We start from the raw sequence: 12581 nt of genomic DNA on the forward strand, positions 1-12581 counted from the left end.
GACACAAGTCCTCCTTTTCTTTTTGCGAATAGAGACTAACAGGGCTGCTACTCGGAAACCTTTGTTTAAACAGTTAATTGATTAAGCAGCTGGGTACTCCAGCCAGTGCAGGACTGGCTGGCCAGTCGGGTGAACAGTTAAGGTGGGTTACTGGTAAGACTAATGCTTACCGGTTAACCAGTTAACATTTTACATCCCTAAGTGGGAATGGAGAGTGCACAGTCCCCAGCACAAATGAGGTCTTTTTTCCCTTAATAAAGCCTGGCTCCCAAGCCGGTGGCCTGAAATTAGTCTCCTAAATCTATAGCCAGGCCCTGGAATATAAGTTTGACCGGACTTCCCGATGCACAATCAATGGGCACTGAGCTAGCCCTCCGGCTGCCAACGGCCCATTGCAGGACAGGGCCGCAGAACCAGGGAACCTCAAATTATTCGTGCAAGAAACTGCAAGTGCTGCCGGGTCCCTTCAGGTTTGTGTGATGAACCATCACTTCAGAGTCAGGGCTGGGATTTCTGAGGCTCGTTATTTTAGGCAACAAAATGAGGGAGGCCCCCAACTTACAGGGAGCAGAGTTAACTTTGGGCCTAAAGTACATGGTGCCCCTCCAAAAAACCGTAAGAATGACACAGCCCTGCTAACCCACCACCCCACACACAAGATACAATGGAAACCCCACAAACCCTCCCCCAAGCAGGGTTCAGACCCCCAAAAGGGAGAAGTGCCAGAGAGTCCACACAATCTGCTAGGAACCGCACATGGAAGACACCCAGATATTGTGGTGATAGACAGCAGGATAAAACCTTGAGACAGAGAAACAAGGAACAATTGAACATGGCAGGAGAGGGAATAGCTTAGCAATTTGGAAGTTCAGGCCAAACTTTAGCTACTTAAATGTGGATCTTGGAGGTTGAACGCCAGTACAGCCAAACCACAAAACCAAACAGTAACAAAATCGAGAGGGACAGCGCCCAATACACACCTTTGTTTTTAGTACAAGGTAAAACCTTTATTACAACTTTTCATTCATAGGTATACAACATCTGAAAGACAGATATGGGGAAAAAAAGTAATATTGTTATAAAATGTCACATTTATTGCTACATTACTGTTATATACAGGACAGTTCTCAAAATCTACTTTAAAAAAGTTAGGATTATTTAAAAATTCCAAATAATCCAGCCAGCTGTTTTGACACTTGTATAAAATTATTTTAAAAAAATGAAAACAATTCATATCTTGAGGCACTCGGAAACACAATTTTATCCCCCAATTGTGATTCATTTAAAAGAACAATGCATTTCCCCACCCCCAAATACTTTATTTTTTTGCTGGGTTAGGCATATATATATATATATACTATATATATAGTTCAAAACTATAATGTGTATCTGATTTAAGAACAAGGATTTTCAGCCACTTAAGTACATCTGGATTTACAGGTAGGCAGCATGAACATCAAAAGCCAGAACCAATTTATTTTATTTTTATTTTAAAGGCCAAAAGAAACCATCTAAGGGGTTAAAAATAAACAGCTTCCACAGGCGTTTCCCCTACAGTTGCCCTGCCCCGCCCCCAAGTACTAAAAATATATAAAGGGGAATCAAGTAGCACTTTATTTTCTAAGCTAGTTTGAGTCTTCTCTAGAAAATGGGTCATTTTCCCATAGGCAATGAACTAAATGCAGGTTGATGGAAGTACTGTCCTTAGTCAACGTTGCCAGGTGTTGCTTTCTCTTCTCCCTGCCCCCAACCAAGAGAAATGCTAAGATGCAGGCAGGTAAATTATTTCCTGCATTTGCATTTCCCTTCCTCCTCCCCCAAAGACACAAGATTTGATTGAGCTGGTGGGCTCCCAAAAGGACTTTAAAAAGATCTGGCACTAAATGGAGGGAGATTCTTGGCTCCCCCTCCTGTTCAAAGCTCCCCAGGGGAAATCTGTCAGCATCCCTCCTGAAATGCAGGGCCCATGGGCAGCTCAGTGGATGCAATAGGACAGAACGGGGATGGATGCTGCTAAAGGCGCAGTGACAAGAAGAGGGGGCTGCATCATGCCGACAGACACTCAACCATGATGCCCCCTTCAAAGTAGCGCCTTCTCCTGCAGGCAACCGCTCAGCAGGACACTAGAAACCACTTTCCCCCTGCCCAAGGCAGGTGGCTCTCTGACCACAGCTGCCATGTGGCTGATTCAAAGACGACAGGTGGAAGGAGTATTGTTTTTCCTAACCAGGAGAACGGATGCTTGGCTGGAACGGAATCAGCATCATGAGATGAAAGACAGGAGGTGGTTGAAAGCACATGAGGAGACATACTGACAGAGACCCCCCCAGGAGGGGAGGATGCCGAACCCACATTGGGTAGTAGTCTAGATGGGCTGAATTCAAGCTAGGGCCCCAACAAAAGTACCTCCCCCACCTCACTTACTCCAAATTAGTCAATTTCACCACATCTGGCTCACACATTATCCACATACCACCATGTGGGCAAGGGAAACACGTCCGGTGAGGGTAAATTTCCCTGGAGACCAAGCCTCTGCAAGGCGCAAAGATCACATCACCCCACCCGAGGGCCTGTACACTCCACGCTAGAGCAGACAGGAGGCTGTCAGCAACTTGGGTAGCGCCAGAACCAAAATGCCACATGGCACCAGCAAGACATAAGAGCCATTGGAGCAATCGTCATACGTCTCTGCCCCGCCACACCCCTCCCGATGCTAACGGGGGCAGCACCCCCGCAGCCTGCTACACCCGGCCACAGATGGTCTGCGTGGCACACCGTGCTCCAGCAGAGATGTGTGGCCTTCATTCCTGAGGACTTGTGCAGGCAGCTATTCCTTTACAGCAGAGCTCAACCTTCCCAAGCTCCAGGCGGCCGACACCAAAGGAAGAAGTGTTTGTTTTCTACAGGCTTCACCGCTGCCTTGTCTAGGACGGGCAAAACAGGGCTGAAGTGGCTGCTCTTTTGCCAGCTGTTTAGGCACTAAGGCGGCCCCTGTCCCACGCCCCAAGGGCTTTGCTCCACTGTGCTAGACATTAGAGTGGCCCTTACCTAGCCTATCCCTTGAGCTACTAGCCTGGACTGGTAGAGATGAGCTCCTGGACCTTGGATGGGGATGTGGAGAACCCCAAAGATGAACCTCCTCAGCCAGGCTGCTGCCCCTGTGGCTGCAAACCGATGAGAAACTGAAGGGAGAGGATGTGGATGCTGATGGCAGCCCATAAGTGAACGGGAAAGATGGTGCATGTGGATGCAAGCAAAGCTTAGTCCAGCTCCTGTCTCAGCCAGGACTGGGCTCACTGCAGACTACAGACCCAGGAAGGTCTCAGCTGGGATGCTCAGCTGCAGCAATCTGCAGGATACTCAGGCAGGCTCAGAGCAACAGCTGGAAGGACGTTGCTCACTGGCATCTGTCCACCAGCTGGAAGAGACAACCGGGTGAGGTGTGGACAGAAGCATCCTTGTCCCAGACAGCAGCCCATGGCACCTCCTCCAATCCAGCTTTTGCTGCTGGGCTTTAATGCAGAAAAAGCCACCAACACACTCCTGCACGGGCTGACAGCATGGTCCTGCAAAACCACTTCTCTCCACTCACTCTGACAACTCACCCCTAGCTCTGGGTCACTGCTCTCCCTCGAGAGCAAACAGCAGTGCACGGTGCAGATTTGGTTTTGGAACGGAGTGACTGTGCGATGCATCAGAATCGCAGAAATGTTGGCCTAGAAGGAACCTCAAGAGGTCGCTACTCCTCCCCCTGCACTGAGGCAGGGCCAAGTCTACCTAGAAGCTGAATCCCAAGTGCACCAGTGGGCTCGGACAAACGTACTGTGGAGTTGAGACTCTTGGGCCACTCGGTAAGCGTGCAGAGAACGTGTGCAAACATTTGACTGCAAGAGGAAGCTGAAGGGCCATTTGGATCAAGGAAAGAGGGTTGCATATGACAACAGTGAGGCAGAGGCCTTCTCCAAGGACTCTGCTTGGGGTGGGGACAGTCCGGTTCGGATAAAGAATAGCGTTTGCTCCAAGCCTCACTAGCTCCCAGAGCCTTGCAGCTCATTCAAGCCATGGTTCAGCTCACAACTGATGCACCTCACCTGGATTTCTGGCATGTTAGTGCTCTGCTCCACCTGCCATTTCTCTATTTCCCTCAGGAACCACAGGCCTGACCCAGAGAGGTGCTGAGCGCCCACTGAAGGGGCCTAGAACCTCCTTCAGGATCAGGCCCCAGTTCAGGAATGAATTTTAGGACAGAAGGGAGCTGGAAGGGGTTCCAATCCCATGAAAGTCAGTGGCTCCCACTGGCTTCAATGGTGCAGCACGGGAGAGACACAGGCCCCTTGGCTTTACTAGTATTTAAAATAGCTGCAACAGGCTCTGAGCTGCACGCTGGTACGTTGTGGGTTAGCGTCTGTCACCTGCAGCTGGGATCCAGCTGTGAAGGGGTGGCCGTGCTCCATACAACCAGCCTTAACCCCGCATGCTTTTGTCTTGTGCCATGGTCTCTCTGGGGAGGGTTTTCAACAGCCAACGGCACTGATGAGCCAGAATCACTTTGGTTCTTCTGCTGTGAGTTTAGCAGCCCATGGAAACCACAGCTAACTTCTGACGGGAAGGGAGCCCAGGGCAGGGCGGGAGCCGTGTCCAGTCACCCCAGGCACTGCTGCCTTTGTCACAGAACCGGCTACTGTCATTAGCACTACGGAGAACAAGATTCTCTCTTTTCCGTTCTAAAACTAAATGTTGAGTTGCTAAGGGACGCCCGGCTCCTGAGCCGAGGCTGGAGTTCTCACCCAGTGGGCCAGCTCTGCCCCCTGTACTGGTGGCTAAGGCACACAGAGAAGTGGATGAGCCTGCTACAGCTTTGGCGGGCAGAGTGGGGGCTTGTAGCTCTGGCAGCAGAGGCCTGCGCTTTAAGCTCCAAAGGGCCAAGGTTCAATCCCCGCTGCTGACAACCCACTCATGGCACAAGTGAAGTGATGCAGAGATGGATGTGGGCTTAAGCACCTGCCTCCCTTTGCCCTCACCCTCTGGAGACACCGAATGAAGGAACGACTGTGCTTGAAGAGACACGAGCAACATCAGCCTAGTCCTTGGACACTGTTGTCTAACAAGGGCAACTCTCAGGCAGGAACGGATTGCCAACTTCGGCGTTGAGGAGGAATTTTGCTCCCTGGGACTTACTGGCAGGGACTGTGGGGTTATGAGCAGGGGTCAGGTAAGCTTATGCCCTGCCTTTGGAGGGCGTAAGCCACGATACACCCTTCAAGCTGGGTTCCGTCGGCAGCAGTCCGAGGAGGATGCGGGTGGGAGTGAAAGGGAGGACAAGGAGCAAGAGTTCACATCTCTCAGTGTTAGTGACCCACAGTCCCCATACTCCATTAGTGCCTGGACACCCCCCCCCCCCGGTGCATGCGTGTCAGGGGGGAGAGACCACAGTGAAAGTGGATGCTTGAGCACTGGGGTACTCATTAGGGTCCCTGGGCAAAGGGGAGGGGGGCGGTGAGGCTCTGTTGCAAGGTGGGTGGGCAGAAGGTTTTGTCTGTGCTCCAGCACGCCCGCTCTAAAGCTGCTCATCTCTAATGGGAGCAAACCAAATAAAATGCCTCTGAACCCCTTCCTTCAACTCCAGCCGAGCCAAACATTCCACACGCCCCCGCTGGCCTCAGCGTTAAACTGAGCGAACACTAAGAGACAAACACCTGCTCTAGTGGTGGCTTCCACAAGACGGCTCTGCCGTGTCCCATGCATGTTTAACTCCACTGCCCCCCCAGTGCTGGCGAAGACACCCCGCTGGGACCTCGTCACATGGGCCCAGTACCCTGCTCTTCTTAAGTCGAACTAGGCCAGAGCTCATCTGCTACCAGGTAAAAAGCCAGGGAAACCTGTATCAATCCAACAAACTAAATCCTAGACTGAAAAACCTTCAGAGGACTGAAGGGAGAAAACCAGCATGTCCTCAAACCTAGGCCAAATAGTCCAAGATCAACATCCAGTTGCAGGACCAGGAAGCCAGCGTCTCCCTGCACTGCCCTCTTGCTCTTAGACACTTTCACTCATTTCGGTACTTTCCCTCTCCATAGGCTAATGCCAAAGTGAGCACTGACTTCAGAATACGCCAACTTTGTTCCTTTCTTTCCCTCTATATCTTTGCAGCTGCTGGAGGTAGCTTAACATCATCTATGCTAAAGACAAAAGTCCGCCCCCGCCCACACTAATGGATTAAGTCAACAGGTGTTTTATACTGGACAATAATGGAGCGGAGAATCGGGGGCAGCTCTGAGCACATAATGCAGAGAAAAGGATGCATAGGACTGATGGAAGAGAGAATTGGGGGGGGGGGAGAATGGTGTTAGCCACCCCTTCTTGTTGCCCCTCCCACTGCAAAAAAACAGCCTGCTACTTTGTCAAATTTCAAGAGTTGGTCACATTTCTTGGTGCAAGGCTAATGGCTGCACCAAAAACAGGTGATGCAGGGGCGAGACTTTAAAAAAGAATAAAGATTGGATCTGCTTTTTTACTATGCAAAACGGGCAATTTTCCCCACAGTGGGTGGGAAGGCAGAGGGAGGAGGAGGGGTGGTTAGCGAGAAAAATGGATCCAGGGTGAGCGACTGTCAGCAAGCTCACAGAGATGGATCTAAGTGCAAGTGCCCAGGAGTAATTTATCGGCCGTGAGCACACGGCTAGTACAATGCGGACACTACTGTTTTCTCATGCTGGCCGCAGCTCTCTAGAAGTACCAGGCCTTCAGCTCCTGGAATTCTCCTGGTAAAGGGACTTCACTAAAAAGCCAGATCCCAACAATGGAGAGTATTCTGCCAACAATACATTCACATTTCCTCATACTGGGCACTGCGATGCTCTGGAGAGTCTTTTGGTGCTCTGTGAGCTCGGTCTCCTTGGGATGCCATGTGGGTTAAAGCTCACTCTTAGAAAACAAGCTTCCTTGGCTATGTTACAAACCCCAGCTCTGATGATTAAAGGTGAACGTGCCAGGAACGAACTACCTTTTCCCCCTGACATGCTTGGTGTTCGTTCGATTGCACCACTCTGCCTGGACAATGGAAATATCAGCTAGTTCATCTGCAGTGCTCCTGCACTCTCCCAGCAGGAATGGTCAGGCAGGAAACTCTGCAGAGGAACATCAACACTCTTTCTATGCATCCGATGAAGTGAGCTGTAGCTCACGAAAGCTTATGCTCAAATAAATTGGTTAGTCTCTAAGGTGCCACAAGTACTCCTGTTCTTTTTGCGAATACAGACTAACACGGCTGTTACTCTGAAACTCTTTCTATAGGCATTTAAAAAAAATCCAGGGGGAACATTCCAGTGGGCCTTAAATTTTATAGGAATTTTATTTAGAAAACCTAAATTTGGGGGCTAAGTTTTGCCAGAGTGCATCCCTTCAAGAACCAGCTGACTTCTGATGACAACCCACATCTCCCAGAACTTTACATCTCAGCGGCTATGGAACTCCCACTTTCTCCTCCTTTGCACAGATGCAGAGACAAGAGTGGGCAAGTGAAAACATCAGGCATATAGCAAGCATGATGTGCATGTACTGGCCATCTGCTCTCACTCTGCAAACTCTGCACCCAATGCTGCTATGTGGATGTTGATTTCTGCCAACAGGATTGCTTCTAGGCAGAACATGGGGCTCCCAAATTCCTCTCACTGGGACGGCCAAGGTGGGGCCAAATTAAGATCCTTTATAAAACTCTGAATGTAGTGAGCAACTTTTCTCATTTTAGAGCATACACGGGGCAAAGACCAGCTGCCAGATCTTCATCCAGTGTTACATTCTCCAAAGCCCAGACTGGGGTTTTAACCCCCCTAGATACAGAGGTTAAAATCTGCAAAGTGGTCTAGGGGATTTAGCCACTCCCCACCCACTAACAGGAATGGAAGAGGTGTCTAAGGCTCCTTTGACAGTTGGCAAATACAAGTCATGCTGAACAATTCACAGGGAGCTGGGAGAGCCTTGTCAGAGATCTCCCCAGAGTATTACATAGAACTTGGGGGAGAAGGGAGGTGGGGAAAGAGTCCAAACCTTTTTGGCCAAAACGTAAATTTTCACAGAAAATTCTCATTTTGGTTGAAATTTTCTGGGGTTTTTAAAATTGAAAACAATTTTTTCATTTAAATCAAAAACCAAACAAACATTTTTCATATTTTGGGTTTCTGGTTGGGAAAAAAAAAAAAAAAAGCAATTTTTAAGTTTCTTAAACTTTCCCCAGCTCCAGGGAAGGGGCAGGCTGTGGCGAGTCCAGGCTTCGCTACATTAGCTTTAGACAGCAGAGGGCCCCCGTAACCCTGCTGAGCCGCAATGGCCAGCGTTCCAGGTGTGGATTGGGAGAGGGCTCCTGCACCACTCCAGCCTTCTGGGGAGGGGGAGTAACGCTGCAGCTAAGGAGGGTGGAGGTTGGCAGTGGGGACAGGGCTACGGCCAAGGTGCAGCCAAACTAAGACCTTTTATAAAACTCTGGCTGTGGTCTGTGAGAGGACAGGGCCCAATTCCCTCAGCAACACTGGAAAGATTCAGCGAGTGGCACAGATTTTGAGATGGGCAGCACAGAAATTCTTTATGGGCAGTGTAGCCTCTTGTGAGTGATACAAAGAGCAGGATCAAACACTGCAGACTAACTTACTGTCTCCCCCACCCCACAAAACACCTGACAATGGGGGGTTAGCCAAGATTCACCCCATTTCTCCTTTGAATTTCTCTCCTCTCGCTGGTGTGGGCAGAAGGCCCCGGGGAAGGAACAGTATTTTAACCCTAGTAGTTACACAGGCTGAAACAGGCTTCCCCTACTGGGTGTGCTCTCAATTTTAATCCCGTCCACATAAGCAAGCAGCAGCCACCTTCCAGCACTGCAGGGGCCGCATGGACACGGTTACTTTAGCATGGAGTGAGGCTAGAGCCTGCACAGAATGTGGCTGCAGCCCTATGGTTGCATCCTAGAGTTGCTTATGGCAACATCCTAGAGTTGCCATCAGGCAGCACTGTCCTCTGCAGAAAGCCCCTGGAGCGTCATGGTTGCGGGGGAATCAGGAAGGGGTGGGGGGCCTGGAGTCAGATGTTCTGGATGCCCAACGCAAGGGGGTGGGCAGGAAGAAATCATCTCACCCTGTTGCCAAATTTGTGACTGACTCCAGAATTAAATCTTGGGCAGCACCACAGAATGAGACAGTCCTGGAAGCCAAGCGGCTGACTTCCAGAGGTGCTGAGCACTCCCTAGACCGTTGGGGGAGAGGGGGGAGGCGTGACATGAGGCAGTGATATTCGCTGGAGCACGAGGCCAGGGCAGGTGTCAGAAGAGAGGAAAGCCAGAAGCTTAAGTCAATGCCCACGGTGATGAGGATGTGCCAAGATATCCAATCCCACCCACCAACCCTCCTCCTTCCTTCAGAGGGGACACCCTAGACTGACCATAGAGTAGCACCAGTTCCACAGAATTATAGAAGTGAAGAGAAAGAGGAGGAAGAGAAAGGACCTGGTGAAACAGCCCTGCGCCTGCTTTCCTAGCCTCTGTCCTCACAGGAAGCTGAATGATAAACCATGTAGTGATCCAACAAGCCAAGCCACCCTGCTACCTCAGAAACTCAGGAGACAGATGCCTCATCCGCCCAGCCAAGGAGATGGAGATTCACACACAGCAGGGCCAGGCGGCATTAACAAGCAGGCACTAGGCCAGGCGGAAGCACTGCAGGCACTAGGCCAGGCGGACCCACAAGAGCTGAGCCAGACCAGGCTGGCGGCAGAGCTGGGCGGGGTTGGTCATAAAGAATTTCGGACCTGCTTTTGGAGGAGAAAATATGGGGACAACTTCCCACATTTTGTTGGGGGTGGGGTCACAAATCTGAAGCATTTTTGGAGCCGCTCTAATTCCAGCCCAGCTCAGCCCCATCAGCTCTGGGTCAGCTCTGCTCCACGGAGCCAGGGCCTGCCGATACGGCCCACGCTCAGCACGTCACTTCATTCGTCCTCCCAGAATGCAATGGGGCATCTTGCCTGCCAAGGGCTCTAGCATCTGCATTGAGGGGTCCGGGTCCTGGCACAGCAGAGCAAACAGCCAAGCAACCCCAGAAAGCCAGGATGTCCTCGAAGGGAAAGTAAAGCTGCTGCAGTGGGGGACTGTTTCTTTGCTGCCCAGCATCACAGGATGCCACGAAGGTCTTGCTAGGAGGGGGAAAACCTGCGTGCTTTCCTCTCTGTGCTCAGTATGGAAAAGGAGCAGCATCCCTTTGCCTCCAAAGGCTAAATCCACACCCACAGGAAAGTGGTTTTGTCCAGCCGGGGCCGGCAGCGAAGTGGCAGACAGAAGAGCTGACTGCTGAGAAAGTCGCTTCTGAGGGTGCTTTGGAGATAAGCCAGCAGCTGGTTTTGACACAGGTTAAACAGGGAAGGGGGGGGGGCGGGGGAAATAACCCTGCTGCAGCTGCCTGTGGCTCTTTCAAGTTGCCAGTTCCAAATACGAAGTGACAGGAGCTGCCTCCCCACGGAGACACTCCGTCTAGATGGGCTGGAGAATCGCTGCTTTCCCAGGGGTGCTGTGAGGGAGTCTCACACGCCCATGCTCCAGCTCGCTCTGTTCTCTACCCAGAACCTAGGTTGAGGTTTGCTGGGGGGCACAGCCAATGCCATGCCGGGGGGCTCCGCAGCCTCCAGCCCAGCCACCCTGGCTTTTGTGCCACACTCAGTTCTTTGTTCTCTTTGCCTTGTTTCCTTGGTGTCTTTGTTCTGCCTGTTCTCAGTCCTGCTCTCCATCTTTGTTCTGTCTCCTCTCTTTGTTCGGCATCTCTCCCCTCCCACGGAGGTGGCTCTGGTGGCGGGTGATTGCTCAGCTGCATGGGAACGAGGTGTCCCCGGGTTCTCCTGTACATGGGGTGCCGCTTCTTCACTTACCAATACCCCGGTTTCCCCTTTTCCCCCGGGTCCATTCTCTCTCGGCAGCTTTTTCTGCCAACCATAGCCACACGTCCTGCTTTAGCGGGGAAGCTCCAGAAGACAGCTGTGCTCTTTGCCTCTTCGCTTCTCACTCTCACCTCCCACGAAGGAGCCCAAATCTCCAGGGACCCCCTGCGAATGAAAAGCAATTTGCAGAGACACCCCCCCACCCCCACCCAAGGTGGTTCCTGGTTACCGAGGCTGCGAGAAACCAGAGACCCACTGATGTAAGCTGCCGTAACTTGCTTTGTCGTTTAACAGCCTTTTCCCCAATGAGAAGTGGCCGAAGCAGAGATGACAAATTCAGCATGTGAGTTTTTACAATGGAAGGTACAAGCCAGGCAAGGAGCAATATCCCCCCCCCCCCGTGGCTACATTCGCATTTAGTGGCTTTCAGAGCCGAATCGGAGAATTTCTCTCTCTCTTTATATCCAGTCTCTTTTAATACAATTTTAATATTCTGGTTGATCCTAAAGATGCAACATCAACTATAGAAACAGCAGCAGAAAAGCAGGGGGGGAGAGGGGGTACAAGACTTTTTTTTTTAATACAAAAAAAATTTTTTTTTTTTGCTTACAAAACATATGCAAAAGAAGCTAAAAAAACCCAAGCGGCCACTGCTACGCTGCTCTACCTAAAAAACCTCGTAACTAACGTCCTTTGTAAAAAAAAAAAAAAAAAAAGAAAAAAAAAAAAAAAGAAAGAAATATTAAGCTTAGGCACAATTTTGCTGCTGGCTGCTTGAGAACAAGCCAAGAGAACAGGATGCTCCCCCCGTTAACTGAGTGATATGTATTGACGGCTCCACACTTTATACTTAAGGCAATTTTTTGTTTTGTTTTTGACCAAGTGTTTGTTTCTTTTTTGAACGCCCCCCCGTAAAGCATGCCAGGCTCCTCTCTCCTGTGTCAGTATTAGCAGTACTAAAGTTTATGGTTCAAGAAGGTTGCAGGTCACACCGAGGGTCTGCTTCCTACCCATCTCTGTATCCGGGGAATAAAAAGGATCTACAAATAAAGAGAAACAAAAGTAAAAAAAGAAAAAGAAAAAAGAGGAAAACCCAAGTGAGCATATCATCTTTTACTGGACCAACTTCTCACTGTGCTTGTGTCTATATAAATCTCCTCACTGCATTTTCCACTGGACGCATCCGATGAAGTGAGCTGTAGCTCACGAAAGCTCATGCTCAAATAAATTGGTTCGTCTCTAAGGTGCCACAAGTCCTCCTGTTCTTTTTGCGGCTACAGACTAACGGCTGCTCCTCTGAGACAGAGCTACAACTGCACTGCAAACAGAATCAGCAGGCACGTGAGCTGTCCTATTCCACTTGCACTTATCCCCGCACCCAGCACGGCAGCTGAGTGACAGCCACGAATGGAACTGCTCATTGTACCTAGCTAATGACAGTGCTTCCTGTCCACACCAGTGCTCTGATGATACAGAGCCACCATTAAGATTTGTCTGTGGTTGGGTGAGCATCTCTTTCGTGTGATTACGGCCAGGCACATGCCTGTGTCCTTTGCTGAAGATCAGGGCCATATAAACTGTAAAGCTGCCTTTACAACATCTGGAGCGAGTGCGTGCGGAGGGATGGACGACATTATTAAGTGTGCCTAAACTCGCAAAGGCTTTATACA

At 50.4% G+C, this 12581-nt stretch overlaps 1 protein-coding gene across 10 annotated transcripts in view; it reads right to left on the reverse strand.

Annotated features, from left to right (window-relative positions):
• Positions 1 to 3679: 3679 nt before the first annotated feature.
• Positions 3680 to 12581, reverse strand: part of TCF3 (transcription factor 3) — a 127331-nt gene continuing 118429 nt past the window's right edge. For all 10 annotated transcript variants that reach the window (XM_073323788.2, XM_073323787.2, XM_073323786.2 and 7 more), the window contains one exon: positions 3680 to 11951. The gene's annotated coding sequence lies outside the window, so the exon portion shown is untranslated. The remainder of the gene's footprint in view (positions 11952 to 12581) is intronic.

The sequence above is a fragment of the Lepidochelys kempii genome, chromosome 25 (assembly GCF_965140285.1).
Source record: "Lepidochelys kempii isolate rLepKem1 chromosome 25, rLepKem1.hap1, whole genome shotgun sequence".
Classification (NCBI taxonomy): domain Eukaryota; kingdom Metazoa; phylum Chordata; order Testudines; family Cheloniidae; genus Lepidochelys; species Lepidochelys kempii.